Source organism: Nyctereutes procyonoides, unplaced genomic scaffold (genome assembly GCF_905146905.1).
Source record: "Nyctereutes procyonoides isolate TBG_1078 unplaced genomic scaffold, NYPRO_anot_genome, whole genome shotgun sequence".
Classification (NCBI taxonomy): Eukaryota; Metazoa; Chordata; class Mammalia; order Carnivora; family Canidae; genus Nyctereutes; species Nyctereutes procyonoides.
This window is the reverse complement of record NW_026575146.1, coordinates 37889239-37903213: the sequence shown is the minus strand read 5'-3', so window position 1 is coordinate 37903213 and position 13975 is coordinate 37889239. Positions and strand designations below refer to the sequence as shown.

General features: G+C 37.1%; 1 protein-coding gene across 1 annotated transcript in view; it reads right to left on the bottom strand.

The window, feature by feature from the left end:
- Positions 1 to 13975, bottom strand: part of FANCC (FA complementation group C) — a 281314-nt gene that overhangs the window by 81977 nt on the left and 185362 nt on the right. The window lies entirely within an intron of this gene.

Below are 13975 nucleotides of genomic sequence, written 5' to 3'. Positions count from 1 at the left end.
TTTTATTTTGGTTTGCTTTTATACTCACGGGGATTTTTACACATCATTCAACAAACCTATAGTTTTTTTTCTGGTGTCTTTATCTGATTTTGGTATCAGGGTAATGCTAGCCTCATACAATGAGTTTTGAAATGTTCCCTCCTCTTCAATTACTTGAAAGAGTTTGATAAGGATTGGTGTTAATTCTTTAAATATTTGGTAGAATACTCTAGTGAAACCACCTGGTCCTGGCCTTTTCTTTGTTGGGAAGTTTGTGATTACTTATTCAATCTCCTTCCTGTTACAAATCTGTTCAGATTTTTTAAATTTATGATTCACTTTTGGTAGGTTATATGTTTATTAAAAAGTTAACCATTTCTTTTAGGTTATCCAATTTGTTACAATATAATTATTCATAGTAGTCTCTTATTCTTTTTTTTAAAATTTTCTTATTTAAATTCAATTTAACATATACTGTATTATTAGTTTCAGAGGTAGAATTTAGTGATTCATCAGTTGCATACAACACCCAGTGCTCATTGTATCAAGTGCTAATGCCCAGAACTCAATTACCCCATCTGCCCACCCACTTCCCCTCCAGCAACCCTCAGTATGTTTCCTATAGTTAAGTCTCTTATGATTTCTTCCATGTTTTGTCTCATTTTAATTTTCTTTCCTATTCTTTATGTTCATCTGTTTTGTTTCTTAAATCCCACACATGAGTGAAATCATATGGTATTTGTGTTTCTCTGACTTACCTCACTTAGCATAATACCCTTTAGTTCTATCCACATCATTGCAAATGACAAGATTTCATTCTTTTTAATAGCTGAATAATATTCCATTGTATATACATTTACCACCTTTTCTTTATCCATTCATCTGCCAATGGAATCTGGGCTCTTTCCATAGCTTGACTATTGTGGACATTGCTGCTATAAACAACAGGGTGCATGTACCCCTTTCAATCACTTTGTTTGTATTCTTTGGATGAATACCTGGTAGTGCAATTGCTGGGTCATAGGGTAACTCTATTTTTAACTTCTTGAGGAACCTCCACACTGTTTTCCAGAGTGGCTGTACCAGCTTGCATTTCTACAAAAGGGTTCCCCTTTCTCTGAATCCTCACCAACATCCGTTGTTTCCTGAGTTGCTCATTTTAGCCATTCTGATTGGTGTGACGTGGTATCTCACTGTGGTTTCAATTTGTATTCCCCTGACGCTGAGTGATGTTGAGTATTTTTTCATGTGTCTGTTGGCCATTTGTAGGTCTTCTTTGGAGAAATGTCTGCTCTTGTCTTCTGCCCATTTCTTGACTAGAGTTTAGTTTTTTCAGTGTTGAGTTTGAATAACTCTATAAATTTTGGACACTAGCCCTTTATCTGATAAAATATTGACAAATATCTTCTCCCATTCCGCAGGTTGCCTTTTAGTATCATTCACTATTTCCTTTGCTGTGCAAAAGCTTTTTATCTTCATGAAATCCCAATACTTCATTTTTGCTTTTGTTTCTCCTGCCTTTGGAGACAGTCTAGCAAGTTGCTGCGGCCTAGGTCAAAGAGGTTGCCACCTGTGTTCTCCTTAGGTCTCACATTTAGGTATTTCATCCATTTTGAGTTTATTTTTCTATATGGCATAAGGAAGTGGTCCAGTTTCATTCTTCTGCATATGGCTGTCCAGTTTTCCCAACACCATTTGTTGAAGAGACTTTTTTCCATTGGATATTCTTTTTTGCTTTGTGGAAGATTAGTTGGCCACAGAGTTGAGGGTCCATTTCTGGGTTCTCTATTCTGTTCCATTGATCTATGTGTCTGTTTTTATGCCCGGACCATAAACTATCTTAATGATTACAGCTCTGCATTTTTTCTTAAAAGATTTATTTATTCATGAGAGCCAGAGAGAGAGAGGCAGAGACATAGGCAGAGGGAGAAGCAGGCTCACTCAGGGAGCCTGATGTGGGACTCGATCCTAAGACCCTGGGGATCACAACCTGAGCCAAAGGCAGACGCTCAACCACTGAGCCACCCAGGTGCCCCTGATTTTACAGCTCTGTAATACAGCTGGAATTGTGGTGCCTTCAGCTTTGTTTTTCTTTTCAACAGTCCTTTGGCTACTCGGGGTCTTTTCTGGTTCCATACAAATTTTAGAATTGTTGGTTTCCAGTTCTGTGAAAAATGTTCACGGTATTTTGATAGGAAGCACACTCAATGTGTAGATTGCTTTGGGTAGCATAGACATTTTAACAATATTTGTTCTTCCAATCCATGAGCATGGAATGTTTTTTCCATGTCTTTGCATCTTCCTCAATTTCTTTCATAAGTGTTCTATAGTTTTCAAGAGTACAGATCCTTTACCTCTTTAGTTAGGTTTATTCCTAGATATCTTACGGTTTTCAATGCAATTGTAAATGGGACCAGTTCCTTGATTTCTCTTTCTTCTGTCTCATTATTAGTGTATAAAAATGCAAATGACTTATGTACACTGATTTTATATGCTGTGACTTTGCTGAATTCCGGTATCAGTTCTAGCAATTTCTGGGCATAGACATTTGGGTTTTCTACATAGAGTATCATGTTGTCTGCAAAGAGTTAAAGTTTTATGTCGTCTTTGCCAAAATTTGGCTATCTTTTATTTCTTTTTATTGTGTGATTACTGAAGCTAGGACTTTCAGTACTATGTTGAAACACAGTGGTAAGGGTGGACATCCCTGTCATGTTCCTGACCTTAGGGAAAAAGCTCTTCATTTATCCCTGTTGAGTATGATATTCACTGTGGGTTTTTCATATATGATTTTTATGATATTAAGGTATGTTCCCAATATCCCTACATTGCAGAGTTGTCAATCAAGAAAGGATGCTGTATTTTGTCAAATGCTTTTTCTGCATCTACTGAGATCATATGATTCTTGTCCATTTTTTTTTTTGTTAATGTGGTATATCACATTGATTTGCAAATGTTCAGCCATTCTTGTAGCCCAGGAATAAATCCCACTTGGTCGTGGTGAGTAATTCTTTGAATATACTGTTGGATCCTATCACCTAGTTTCTTGGTGACAATGTTTACCATGTTCATCAGGGACATTGGTCTGTAATCCTCCTTTTTAATGGAGTCTTTGGTTTTGGGATCAAGGAATGCTAGCCTCATAGAGTTTGTAAGTTTTTCTTCCATTTCTTATTTTCTAAAACAGTTTCAGAAGAAAAGGTATTAATTCTTCTTTAATTGGCCGGTAGAATTCCCCTGGGAAGCCATCTAGCCCTAGACTCTTAGTTTTTGGGAGGTTTTTGATTACTGATTCGATTTCTTTGCTAGTTATAGGTCTGTTCAAGGTTTTTTATTTCTTCCTGTTTCGATTTTGGTAGTTTATATGTTTCTAGGAATGCATCCATTTCTTCCAGATTGCCTAATTTATGGGGATATAATTGCTCATAATATTCTCTTATAATTGTATTTCTTCAATGTTGGTCGTGATCTCCCCTTTCATTTATGATTTTTTGGGGGGTCCTTTCTCTTTTCATTTTGGTAAGTCTGGCTAGGGGTTTACCCATCTTATTAATTCTTTCAAAGAACCAGCTCATAGTTTCATTCATCTGTTCTACTGTTTTTCTGGTTTCTCTATCACTGATTTCTGTTCTAGTCTTTATTATTTCTCTTCTCCTGCTGTTCTTTTTCCAGTTCCTTTAGGTATAAGTTTAGGTTGTATATTTGAGACTTCTCATTTCTTGAGAAAGGACTGTATTGCTATAAACTCCCTTGCAGGACTGTCTTTGCTGCATCCCAAAGGTTTTGAACTGTCATGTTTTCCTTTTCATTTGCTTAGAAGTATATTTTTAAATTCTTATTTAATTTCCTGGTTGACCTATTCATTCTTTAGTAGGATGCTCTTTAACCTCCAGGTATTTGTGGTCCTTCCAAAATTTTTCTTATGATTGGGTTCAAATTCTAAAGTGCTGTTTCTGAAAATATGCATGGTATAATCTCAATCTTTTTGTACCAGTTAAGACCTGATTTGTGACCCAGTATGTGATCTATTCTGGAGTATGTTCCATACACACTCCAGAAGAATTGTATTCTGCTGCTTTAGGATAAAGTTTTCTTATTGATCTTCTGCCTAGATGATCTGTCCATTGCTATGAGTGGGGTATTAAAGTCTCTCACTATTACTGTATTATTATCAATGAGTTCCTTTAATTTTGTTAATTAACTGGTTTGTTTGGCTGCTCCCTAGTTAGGGGCATAAATACTCACAATTATTACTCTTCTTGTTGGATAGATCCTTTTATTATGATAAAATGTCCTACTTCATCTTTTATTACACTCTTTGGTTTAAAACTTAGTTTGATAGAAGGACTGCTACTCTAGCTTTCTTTTGATGTCTACTGGCATGACAAATGGTTCTCTACCCCCCTCACTTTCAATCTGTAAGTGTCTTTGGGCCTAAAATGAGTCTCTTATAAATGGCATATTGATGGATCTTGTTTTTACTTTGTTTTCTTTTGTTTTTTAAATCCATTGTGATATCCTATGTCTTTTGATTGGAGCATTTAGCTCATTTATATTCAGAGTACTTTTTGAAGGATATAAATTTACTTCCATTGTATTACCTATAATGTCGCTATTTTGATAGATTGTTCCTTTCTGGTCTTTGTTACTTTTGTGCTCTCTCTTCTCTCAAAGGGATATCCTTTAATATTTCTTGCAATTCTGGTTTAGTATTCAAAAATTCCTTTAGTTTTTGTTTATCCTGCAAACCTCTATGTCTCTCCTTCTATTCTGAATGACAGCCTTCCTGGATAAAGTATTATTAACTGCCTATTTTTGCCATTTAGCACACTGAATATATCATGCCAGTTCTTTCTGGCCTGTCAGGTCTCTGTGGACAGACAAGTCTGCTGCCAGCCTATGTGTCTAACCTTGTAGGTTAAGGACCTCGTGTCCTGAGCTGCTTTCAGGATTTTCTCTTTATCTTTGAAATTTGCAAGCGTCAAAATTATGTATCAACGTGTTGGTCTGTTGTTATTGATTTTGAGGGGGATTCTCTGTGCCTTATGGACTTGAATGCCTGTTTCCTTCCCCAGATTAGGGAAATTCTCATCTATAATTTGTTCAAATAAACCTTCTGCCCCTCCCTCCCTCTCTTTATCTTCTGGAACCTCTATTATCCAGATATTACTTCACTTTATGGAATCGCTGAGCTCTCAGTCTCTCTTCGTGATCCAGAAGTTGTCTTTCTCTATTCTTTTCAGTTTCTTCATCCATCATTTTATCTTCTGTGTCACTTTCTCTTCTTCCTCATTTATCCTCTTTTATTTTTTTATTTATTTATTTTTAAAGATTTATTTATTTATGAAAGACATAGAGAGAGAAAAAGGCAGAGACACAGCAGGAGGGAGAAGCAGGCTCCATGCCGGGAGCCCGACGTGGGACTCGGTCCCGGGACCCCAGGATCGTGCCCTGGGCCAAAGGCAGCGCTAAACTGCTGAGCCACCCAGGGATCCCTATCCTCACTTTTAGAGCCTTCATTTGGGACTGCATTTCAGTAACAGCATTTTTTATTTCAGTCTGACTGAAATTTTATTTATTTCTATAGTAAGGGATTCTCTAGTGCCTTCTAGGCTTTTCCAAGCTCAGCTAGTAACTTTATAATCATTCTTTTAAATTCTAATTCAGACATCTTACTTATATCCATATTGATTAAATCTTTGGCAGTGAATACTACCTCCTGTTCTTTCTTTTGGGGTGAATTTCTCCATCTCATCATTTTGTCCAGTAAAGAACAGAAGAAAGAGAGAGAAGACAATATTAACAACAGAAAAAGAATAAAGCAAACCAAAAGAAAACAAAAACAAAACAAAATAAGAATTTTAAAAAGCCCACAAATGCTATATACTGTTTTCCCCAAGAGCTAAAGCCTTGCAGGTCTCTATGATGAGTAAACTTGGTGCCAGCTAATTGTTTCTGCTGGCCTTCTCGGGGAGGGGCCTATTGGGGTGATTCTCAGGTGCCCCTGCACTTGTGGACTTTCTTGCCACGGGGCCAGGCTCAGTGTAAGCAGCTCTAGGTTGCACTAGGTGGTGTTGTTTTCCTCCCTGGAAACTTTCAGCACCCATGGGCTTGATGAATATGGCGATTCCCCACTCTCTAGTCCCAGAGCTGAAAGTCTGAGGCTCACTCTTCAGTGAGTCCTCACAGTGAAGTAGTCCATCACTCTTGTCTCCCTGGTTTCTATCATAACTCTGTGTTCACCCAGCCTATGACTGAGCATTTTTATCTCAGGCACTTGACTGAGTTTCAGTTTCCAAATTTTATGGACTTCTGCCACGTGGGAACCCATGCTATTCCTCCTCAGGGAGGTGGGGGGTGGGTTTTGCCACACTTCTGCTCTTGCTGGACCCTGCCAGGAGAGTGCGGCCCAATCATGCAGCAGTTTGTGGTTTATGGCAACACAGAGTAGAAAGCCCATACCTAGATGTGCTGTTTTCAGCCAGCTTCCCTGCTCCAATGCCTGAGAACTCTGTTGCTCTCAGACACCCCCATTCTTCTTGTGATCCTGAGGACCCTGAGATCACACTGACCCACCTGGGATTCCACCCTGCTTCGCTACCTGAGCACCTTTCAGCCAGAGATGTCCCCTACTAGCAGACTTCTAAAAGTTCTGATTTTGAGCTCCACTGCTTATTACACTTTGCCTCCTTAAGCCAGCTCCCTCCCCTCCACTATATCCTCCTATATATCACCCTGGAGTCACATCTCTGTGCCTTCTACTTTCCAAAAAATAGTCACTTTTCTATTTGTAGAATTGCAGCATTTCTTTTCTCAGATCTCCAATTGATTTCACAGGTGTTCAGAGTGATCTGATAACTATCTAGCTGAATTCCAAAGACAAGTTTATGATTTCCTACTTCTCTGCCATCTTAACTCCTCCTCCATAGTCTCTTATTCATTTCTCTGCCACAAGTTGTAATGTCTTCTCTCTCATTTTTGACACTTGTTGAGTCTTCTCACTCATTTTCTTAGTCTAGTTAAGGGTCTATCAGTTTTCTTGATCTTTTGAAAAAGAAAATTTGAAAAATGTAATTCCTTTTTTTTTTCTATTCTCTCTCCAATTCATTTCTGTTGTAAACTTTATTATTTCAATTCCTTTTGCTATCTTTGGGTTTAGTTTATTCTTTTTCTAGTGCCTTGAGGTATAAAATTAGGTTGCTGATTTCAGATCTTTAAACATGTTTAAAGAACATGTTTACTGCTATATCCTTTCCTCTTAATATTAGTTTTCCCTCATCCTATACTTTTTGGTATACTGTATTTTCATTTTTATTTATATTAACATATTTTCTGATTTCTCTTATGATTTCTTCTCTGACCCATCAGTTGTTCAAGAGTGTTTCATATAATGTGCATGTATTTGTGAATTTTCCAGTTTTCCTCTTACTAACAATTTCTAATTTCATACCTTTAAGGCTGGAAAAGCCCTTGGTAAACTTTTAATCTTACATCTGTTAAGACTTTTTTGTAACCTAACATGATCTATCTGGAGGATGTTGTGTGTGTGCTTGAGAAGAATGTATTTTGCTGTTACTGTACAGAGCGTTCTGTATGTATCTACAGGGTTCAGTTGTTCTTTTTTTAAACGTTCTGTTTCCTTGCTGATCTTTGGTCTGGTTGATCTAGACATTATTGAGAGTGAGGTATTAAAATCTCATGGGATTATTGTGTTACTTTCCATTTCTCCCTTTAATCCTATCAATGCTTGCTTCATATATTTTGATGACTCTGCTGTTAGGTGTACAGATATTTATAAACTACTGTATCCTCCTGGTGAAGTGATCTGTTTATCATTATGTAAGGTCTTTGTCTCTTGTAACAGTTTTTGATTTAACATATTCTACAGAAGTAGAGCCATGTCTGTTTTTTTTGTGATTAACATCTGCATGTACTATCTTCTTCCATCTTTTCCCCTTCAGTTTCTGTATATCCTTACATCTAAAATGTTGCTACCATGGAGATTATATAAAATATCTTATGGTTATAACAAACTATTTTTTTTAAGATTTTATTTATTCATTTGACAAAGAGAGCGAGCAGGCATGCACAAGCAGGGGGAGGGGCAGGCAGAGGGAGAGGGAGAAGCAGGCTCCCCACTAAGCAGAGAGCCTGACATGGGGCTCAATCCTAGGACCCTGGGATTATGACCCGAGTCAAAGTCAGATGCTTAACCAATTGAGCCACCCAGGTGCTCCTATAACAATCTATTTTAAACTGATAACTTCAGTTACATAAAAAAAAAAACTGTACTCCTTTATATCTATCTCCTGCCCACGCTTTATGTTTTGATGTCATAATTTATACCTCTTTGTTTTGTACCCATTGACATAATTTTATGGTTATAGTTCTTTCTTATGCTTTTATTGTCTAACTTTTGTACTAGATTTAAAGGTAATATATGTACCGCCATTACAGTAATACAGAATTTTGCATTTGTTTATATATTTATCTTTACCAGAGTTTTATATTTCAGTATGCTCCTGTGTTGTTGCCTAAAGTCCTTTTGTTTCAACTTGAAAAACTCTCTTCGACAATTCTTATAAGGCTGATCTAGTGGTGATGAACTCCGTCAGCTTCTGTTTATCTGGGAAAGTCTTAATCTCTCCTTCATTTTTGAGGGACATTTTGCAGAATATAATAATCTTGGTTTGCAGGTTTTTGTTTTAGCACTTTTGAATATCTCACTTCATTGCCTTCTGGCCTTAATGTTTCTGTTGAGTAATCCACTGATAATCTGTAGGGATTGTATACACTGTCTTCTTTCTTGTTGCTGTCAGTGTTCTCTGTCCCTTGATAGTTTGATTACAATATGTCTTGCCGTAGGTCCTTTTGGATTCATTCTTGTTGGGAGTTCTTTGAGCTTCTTGATTTTGGATGTCCAATTCCTTCCTTAGATTTGCTAAGTTCTCTGTCCCTTTCTCTCTCTCTCCTTCTGTGACTCTCACAATACATATAATTGGTCCACTTGATGACGTCTCATAAATTCTTAGGCTTAATTAACTTTTCTTCATTCTTTTTAATTGATTCGATAATTTCAAGTGACGTGTCTTCAAGTTAACTGCTTAACTAAGTCTATTGTTGAATTTCTTTACTGAATTTTTCAATTCAGTTATTGTATTCTTCAGCTCCATAATATCTATTTTTTTATAACTGCTATCTGTTGATACTCTCATTTTGTTTATGCATCATTTTTCTGATTTCATTTAGTTGTTTATATCTGTATTCTATTGTAGTACATTGAGGTCCTTTAGGATGATTATTTTTAATTCTTTGCCAGGTAGTTAGTTGTAGCTCTCCACTCCTTTAGGGTAGGTTTGTGCAAACTAATTTTGTTCCTTTGATTGGGCCATGTTTTCCTGTTTCTTTGTCACGTTAACTTTTGTTGTGCTTTGTGCAGATGAAGAAATAGCTACTTCTCCCAGTCTTTAATGGACTTCCTTTGTACATGGGAAGACTTTCACTAATCAACCTGGTGAGAGAATCTGGGGGTCCTCTGAACCTTTTCTGGGGATGTGTCTTCTCCAGGATTGTTTATGTAATTTCTCAGAGAGATTGACAGTTTTTCGGGAGTTTGCAATCTCTTCCTCCCTCTGGTGTTTGTCGGTGGTACTGCAGGTTGTCTGGTGCTACCAAAAACCACTAGGCTCTTGTTCTCAGCAACCTTCTGACCTCCAAAGTCTGCTGGTTCTGCTATTGCTTCAAGTCAAAGAAAATCGAAATCAATCCTTAAGGTAGCTCCTTCAGAAACTAGAAGCTTCCTTCAGAAGATAAGATACACATTCCACTCTTCTTTCCCACCCCCTACCCCACCTTGAGAGAAGCTGTGAGTTGGGTGTTTTCTCCGGAGCCTACCTCTGTCTGTAGCACTGCCAGTTCTCTGGTACTGCAAAAAGCAGCTGAGGGCTCTCAAATGTTCTGCAGTGAACATGCATTGAAAGTCTGCTGGTTCCCCCATCAGTAGTCAGTCAGGCAAGTAAAACACCAGTCCCTCATGTAGCCTCCCCAAAAAAGCAGGAACACTGAACATATTCCATTCCTTTCTTTCCCCCTCGAGAGAGGCTGAAAGCTACAATTTTCCTCTCAATCCCACAACGCTGAGCCAGCTTAGGGGAAGGGCTACTGTGGTTGATATGAAATGGCTTTCTTATCCATTTCAATATGCTGTTTTTGACTTTGAGCTTGCCTAGGGTATTATAACTTAATTGGTTTCTGGAGTTCTTATAAAGGCTCTTTGGGTCATAAACTTTTTTTTTAATTTTATTTATGAGATAGAGATAGAGATAGAGGTAGAGAGAGAGAGAGAGAGAGAGAGAGAGAGAGAGAGAAAGAGGCAGAGACACAGGCAGAGGGAGAAGCAGGCTCCATGCAGGGAGCCTGATGCGGGACTCGATCCCCGGTCTCCAGGATCACCCCTAGGGCTGCAGGCGGCGCTAAACCACTGCGCCACCAGGGCTGCCCAGGTCATATACTATTAAATCAGTGTCTCTGTACAGAAACAAGAACTGAGACTTTCTGTTCTACTTACTGTCTTGCTGACATCACTCTTAAAGAATTTTTTACATTTATTATTTATTCTGTTTTCTTCTTCTAGTAATAACTTGCTTATATTTCTTGTACCATTTCTGTACTGGAGTGTTGGTCTCTTTATGATTTATTTGCAGGAGGCATTTATATACTTCTCATTCTAATCTTTTGTCTATTTTATAGGTTGCAAATATCTTCCAATTCTCTGGCTGATGTTTTCCAATTGTTAATAGTGTTTGGTGGTTATTTATTCTCGGTTAAGTTTAAAATAAAATCATCAACTTGACATAGTTTGAGGTGTTGGTGTATGGTGTACATATACACTGTATCCTACTAATGTTTTAAGTCCTTTTTAATAAATTTCTAATTCTATTATTCAACATTCACCTCAAGGAAAAAACAAAGTCTCTATCTCACCTGTAAGTAAATGATTATAAATGCTTTCCATGCTCCCCTAAAGGACTCTTCTTATTAGTTTTTAGGTATAGTTTATATACCACAAAACGTACCTGTCTGAAATGTTCAATTCAAAGATTTTTTTAATAAATGACTGAGTTGGACAACCATTCCACTAATGATCCACTTTTAGGACATTTCCATCAACTCAAGATCTTCTGAGCTCATTTGCAGCCAATCTTTGTTCCTACTTTCAGCCCTAGGCCACAACTAATTTACTCTGTCTCTATAGATTTACCTATTCTGAACATTTTATAAGAATGGAATCATATAATATATGGTCTTCTGGGACTGTCTTCTTTCACTAAGCATAATGTTTTTGAGGTTCATACATGTTGCAACATGAATCAGTAGATCATTCCTTCCTTAGTAAGGTATAGTATTCTACTGTATAGACATATTTCGTTTATCCATTCATGAGTTGATGGATATTTTTAGTTACTTCCACTTTTAGTTTATAATGAATAACACTGCTATGAACATCTGTATACAAGTATTCATGTCCTTATTAGCCATTTGTATAGATTTTTTTATGATATTTTCCAATATTTTGCCTATTTTTTAACTGGGTTACTTGTTACTGACAACCTAAGTTTTTCACTCGTCATGAATACTCAAGAATGGAGTTGGTGGGTCATATGATAAGTGTGTGTTTAACTTTATAATAAACTGCTACACTATTTACCAAAGTGGTGATACTACTTTACATTCTCACAGCAGATGAGAGATCCAGTGGTTCCGTATCTTCTCCAACACAGGTTGATGTAAATGTTTTAAATTTTAGTCATTTCCTGCTTCTCCCTCTGCCTATGTCTCTGCCTCTGTGTCTCTCAGGAATAAATAAATTCATCTTTAAAAAATAAATAAATTTTAATCATCGGAGGGAATATACTGTTAATATCATGTTTGGGTTTTTTTCTTAATTTTTTTTATTGTGGTAAAACATATATAACTGTTATTATTTTTAATCACTTGTCCTTTGTTACCAAGGTAACAATGTAGTGGCATTAAACACATTCACATGCTTTTCATTATCCCTAAGCCCTAATATACTATGGACCCATTTTTTAAAAAGATTTTATTTGGGGATCCCTGGGTGGCTCAGATGTTTGGCATCTGCCTTCGGCCCAGGGTGTGATCCTGGAGTCCTGGGATCAAGTTCCACATCAGGTTCCCTGCGTGGAGCCTGCTCCTCCCTCTGCCTGTGTCTCTGCATCTCTCTCTCTCTCTCTCTCTCTCTCTCTCTCTCTCATGAATAAATAAAATCTCTTAAAAAATTTTTATTTATTTATTCATGAGAAACACAGAGAGAGGCAGAGACATAGACAGAGGGAGAAGCAGGCTCCTCACAGGGAGCCCACGATGTGGGACTCGAAACCCAGACCTGGGATCACGCCCTGAGTCGAAGGCAGATGCCTAACCACTGAGCCACCCAGGCATCCCAACCTATGGACCCATTAAATGATGACTCCATTCCTTCTAGCCTGATAACCTCTATTCTGCTTTCAGCCTCTACTGAGTTTGCCTCCTCTAGGCAGTTGATATAAGTAAAATTATATAATATTTGCCCTTCTGTGTCTGGTTTATTTCACGAAGCATGATGTTTTCATGTTCTTGCATATGTAAAAATTTTATTCCTTTTTATAGCTGAAGAGTATTCTGTTGTATTTACATATTATGTTTTGTTGATGGGAACTTGGAGTGTTCCCATCTTTTTACTATTGTGAACAATGCTGTTATATACATTAGTGTTCAGATATTTGTTCAAGTTCCTGTTTTAAATTCTTTTGAATATATACCTAGGATGGAATTGCTGGGTCAATATGGTAATTCTACGTTTAATTTTTTAAGGAACTGCCAAACTTTTCCACAATGGCTGTACCATTTTACATTCTTAACAGCAAGACTATCCTTTTAGGAATCATTTCTATAGTTTGTTACATTTCCACCAACAATGCACAAGAGTTCTACTTCCTTAACTTACCTGCCAGCATTTATTATGTCCCATTTTTGCTTGTCTTTTAAATTCTAGATCATCCTCGTATGTGTGATGTGATAACCCCACTGTGGTTTTGATTTGCATTTCCCTAATAACTGGTGATGCTGACAACTGTTTCATGTGTTTACTGGCCAGGTGCACATCATCTTTGGAAACATGTATAAACAACTCTCTTGCCTATTTTTGAATTGAGTTTTTTGTTGTTGTTGAGTTTCAGTTCTTTCACTATTAATCCTTTATTGGATACATGACTTGCAAATGTTTTCACCAAGTCAGTAGGCTGTCTTTGCTTTCTTGGTGGTATCCTATAACTCATAAAAATTCATAATTTTAATGAAGTCCAATTTATCTATTTTTCCTTTGTTGCTTGTGCTAATGGTGTCATATAAAAAAAAATCACTGCCAAATCCAATGTCATGAAGATTTTCTCCAGTGTTTTTTTTTTTTTAAGAGTTTTATATTTAAAAGTTCAGATGCAAAGGATCCTATAAGTTAAAGGCAAAGGCTAGTTCTGATAGAACTTTAATTGATAATAGCTTTACAAAAGCAAACAAAAAGCAAAAAACAAGGACAAAAGTCCCTTGTCCCAAACTCTCTTAGTTAATAATTTGTTAAAAATGAAATGCTCACTGGGTCACGTGGGTGGCTCAGTAGGTTAAACGTCTGCCTTCAGCTCAGGTCATGGTCTCGGGGCCTGAGATGGAGTCCCACATTGGGCTCTCAGTTCAGTAGGGCGTTTGCTTCAACCTTTCCTTCTGTCCTTCCCCCTGCTCATGTTCTCTCTCTCTCTCAAATGAATAAGTACAATCTTTTTTAAAGAAATGATATACTCACCACTGAAGACAATTTTGAATTCTCTCACATAATGAGAACATTTTGCAAATGTGATTAATTGCCTTTTAATTTGTCTGAATCTATTTGATTTGTTTAGATTTTGGAATATTATGTTTCTTAAAATAAGTCGTATGTTCACAT